This window comes from Octodon degus, unplaced genomic scaffold (genome assembly GCF_000260255.1).
Source record: "Octodon degus isolate 3935 unplaced genomic scaffold, OctDeg1.0 scaffold00059, whole genome shotgun sequence".
In the NCBI taxonomy this organism is placed as follows: domain Eukaryota; kingdom Metazoa; phylum Chordata; class Mammalia; order Rodentia; family Octodontidae; genus Octodon; species Octodon degus.
Window position 1 is genome coordinate 1,988,943 of NW_004524635.1, and position 4,402 is coordinate 1,993,344.

Here is a 4,402-nt window from a genome sequence, read left to right on the forward strand (position 1 = left end):
TAATATATAATAGACAGTAGAGAGTTTTCTGTGTGCATTGTAGGAAAATGTTATTTTTAAAAATGTATTTGGTGCAGGGTCTCACTACACAGCTCAGGCTCATAGTGATCCTCCTGTTTTCAGCCTCACCCGTGTTGGGATTACAGGCACATGCCACCATGCCTGGACTTGGTGGCAGGCTCAGTGTACTTGGGGACAGGGCTGGCGTGGCATGTAGTGCTAGGGATTGAACCCTGATTCCTATGCTTGCCTAAGCAGGTGCTTAGTCCACTGAGCTATCCTGCCAGCCCTGCAAAATGTCAAAATTTTAAAATAGAAACCCAGAATCCTATGTTCAACCCAACTCCAAATTTAGGCCCCCCACCTACTTTCAATAAGTATGTACTGCTTTATCAAAAGAAGTGCATATTTTGACTTTAAAGATTTTTGCTATTTAAAATTGGAAATAAAGATTGGAATGTGAAATATTTGACTTCATAATGTTGAAGGAAGTTAAAATAACGTTAATTAATAGAGAGAAAAAAGAAAACAAATGATCTAAAACAGCTACTAAAATGACCAGCTAGTAACAAAATATGCAACTCTTCTGCTAATGAGAAAATGTTTTTAATGTTTGGCAAGTTCTTTAAAAATATAACAGTTAAGTGATGGACACAACTGAGATCTGAGCACTCAGGAGGTTGAGGCAGGAGGATGACCACAAATTTGATGCCAATCTGTGCTTCATAGTGTGTTGAAATCTAGCCTGAACTGCATAGCAATACCTTCTCTCAAAAATAAAACAAAAAATGACAGTTAAATCAAAAAAGATGAAAGAATACATTTGCAATTTCTTTAAAAAAGAAAAAGAATCAACATAAAATTATTCTCTATCATAATAAAAATTGAAATCAAAACAGTTGGAGTTATCTAATTATCAAAGATTAGTAGACTTAATTGCACTTCATCATAGAAAGTCCAGAAGGAAACAAAAATTTGTAAGCTACTGGCAGTGTAATTTATTGCAAGCCCTTGAAGGATAGTATGAAAATAGCTATTAAGATAAATACCTAGACTAATGCCCAACAAATAAGAAATTAAGTATTTATTATTAAATTCAAATTCAAAATCTCACTTTCTATTGGAATTAGCAATTCTGCTTTTACAATAAAAGAAGTGCTCACAAATTGTACATAATAGATCAAAAATCTTCTAATTTTGGTCCTGACAGCAAGGAACTTGGAAAAACCTCAAAGGGAAGGCATAGAATAATATACAACTAACACAAATAATACAAAATTTTACATACAAAAAAAGTTTTGAAAATCTTATGTGAAAGAGAATTTATATGTATATAAATATATCTGTATTTTAAAAAAACATATGGCAATATTTATGCTATATACATATATAAATTAATATATTTTGCTTATATATAAAATTGTTTCTTATTATTGATAATGATTAACGTTCTAGGTCAGGTACCTGATCTACTAACAATGTAGGATCCTCTATAGCAATTATTATTTTTATATTTTTGAAAAGAATCACTGTGAGTGAGATGAGATGAAATCTCAATATTGCTTTGATATGCATATGCATATCCCACAGGGCTAAAACAATTCAATTTTTTTCACATATTTTGACCACCTCTGCTTCTTTTAAAAGTAGTTGTTCAAAAAATGTGATTATTTGTTGATGTGGTTATTCAGCATTTGGTGGAGGGAGCGTTAAATTTTTTGAGTTTTTTATATATTCTGGATATTAAACTTCTGTCAAATGAGTCGTCGGCTAAGACTTTTTTCTATTCTGCTGGCTCTTCTCATGCTGTTGTTTCTTTTCTTGTGTAGAAGATTTTTAATTTTGGTGGGATGCCATTTGTTGCTCCTTGCTATTATTTCCTGAACTACTTGAGTCCTACTTGGGAAGTTATTCAAGTTGAAGTATTTCCTTTGTGTTTTCTTCTAGCATTTTCAAGTTTCAGGCCTCATACCTAAGTCCTTGAAATACTTTGAAGTGATTCTTGAACAAGGCAAGAGGTAGTGATCTAGCTTCTGTTTACTACTGCATACGCCCAGTTTTCTAGCAGCATTCTGTCAAAGAAGCTATCTTTCTCCAGTGAATGCTTGTGGTTCTTTTTGTCAAAAGTCAGATGGGTGCAGTTTTGTGGATCCATTTCTGGATCTTCATCGTACTCAATTTTTCTATATCAACCCCCCCCCAAAAAAAACAGAAAAAAAAGCAAAAAAAAAAATAATAAATAAAAGAAGGGACTGGGGAGATGGTTCAGTGGCATAAGCGCTTCCCTGGCAAGTGCAAGGGCCTGAGTTCAATTCCTGGTTCTGCCAAAAAAAAATTTTTTTTCTATATGTCTGTTGCATTGAACCTGTGTATCACTTTCAGTTATATGCTCATTTTTACAATATGATTTCTGCTTATCCAGGAACATGGAAAGATTTTCTATCTCCTAGTATCTTCTTTTATTTCTTCCTTCATCCTTATGTACCTTTCGTTATAGAAGTCTTTGTTCTCCTTCGGTTAATTACTAGGTATTTTAAAAGCTTTTATGAATAGAGTTGCTTTTCTGATTTTTTTCCTCAGGAAGTTCTCTTTAGTATTAATGAAGAGACAAGATATTGAATTTTGTCTTTTGAGTTTGTGTTCTGCTACTTGGCTTGATAAAAGTCTTCCAATTGAATCTTTATGGTTTTCTTAGTATAGGATCTCACCTTATTAATATGGAATAGATGTAGATCTGTCTGAACACATGCAGTGTGGTTTTTAAAAAGTGACTGATGATGTTGATGTTTCCATCCTGCTCTTCCCTCTTCATAGCCAGGAGATTATGGAGTTTTCATGATTTGAGTTTTTTGCAAGGCAAACAGTATAGTATAGAACACATTTTGTAATATTATTTTTTAATGAATCATCCAAGAAACATATACAAGAAGTGCAGAAAATCTGTTCACACGCTAAATACTAAGGAATCCAGCTGAGGGCCTGGATCCTAATGACCTGCTTGAATCCAGCTGAAATCCAGAGCTCATAATAGTGCCGCCCACAAGTCCAACCAGAAGCCTAGAGCCCACAAAGTCTCATGCAGGTCTGCTTCAGGGATCTGTACTGATAAGCCCAAGGGTCAGTGGTGGAAGCTGGGACGTTTATGCTAGAGGGATGAAAGATCTGAACTGGAGCTAGAAAGCAATGCTCAAGGTAAGCAACAGAGCTCCGCAAAAGGTACCACAGTCATTCTCAGCAACAGTGAGGTCCCGAGCTCCTCCAATGATGAAGAAAACCGAGTTCCCATTAGGAAAGCCAGTGCAACAAGCTTCTCCACGAGGCTGAGCAGTGCACCATCTTCCACTCTGCAGCTAGAAAGAAATGCTCAAGATGAGGACCAGAGGTCCTCCAGTATGAACCATAGCCATTCTCAGTGGCAATGAGGTCCCAGGCTCCTCCAGTGACAAGAACAGCCAAGTTCATCAGGAAAGCCAACGTCACACAGCAGAACAACCCAGGAGTATCAGCAGCTTCCAAACAGCTCCAACAGCTTCTGCAAACAACAGCCTTAACAGCAGCTCTGACAGGTTCTTAGTTCTGCCTCTTATACATTCAGCAACAATCCTCAGGTGAGACTCCCACGCCCAGCACCATACTAGTTCAATTCAGCTGCGTATAATAATTTGACCACCAGTTAGAAATCCACTACAAGAGTGAGAACCTGAGCCAAAACAGAATCTCACGTACTTTAAATTATCAGTATCAGGTGTTTTGTCTCAGTGGCAAAAAACTGACTTAGACAGATTTTGATACTATAGAAGTGGATTTTCATGTAAATTCACTTGACAGTGTGGTTCAGAAGCTTTTGGAACTGGCTTATGGGAGTTTTGTAAGTTTTGCTGATGCCTGCTAGAGAATCCACAGAATACTATAAGCAGAGCAAACAAAGATAAATGGAAAATCCTGGTTATAGATCAAAAGATCAGAATGCTAAGCACTTTGTTTTATAAGATTGGTTGCACCAAAATTGAATACATATATATTTAAAATTTGTTTTATCGTTTTAATGGATTGCTCCTTTACCACTATGTAGTACTTTCTCTGTCTAATTCCTTTACATTTATTTAGTACAGGGTCTACAGAGTCTCATTACACAGATTGGACTAGTAGTGATCCTCCTGTTTTCAGCCTCCCAAGGGCTGGGATTACAGGTGTGCACTACCACGTCTGGACTGGGTTGCTGGCTCAGCGCACCCAGAGGTGGGGCTAGTGCTGCATGCAGGACAGGGATCAAACCCTAGGCTCTGTGCTTGCCTAAGTGGGAACTTAGTCTGCTGATCTATCTTACCAGGCCTATAAATGTGATAATTCTTCTTTTATATTAGCTTTCAAATTGCTCCTTTAGGGTAGTATTGAGATATAT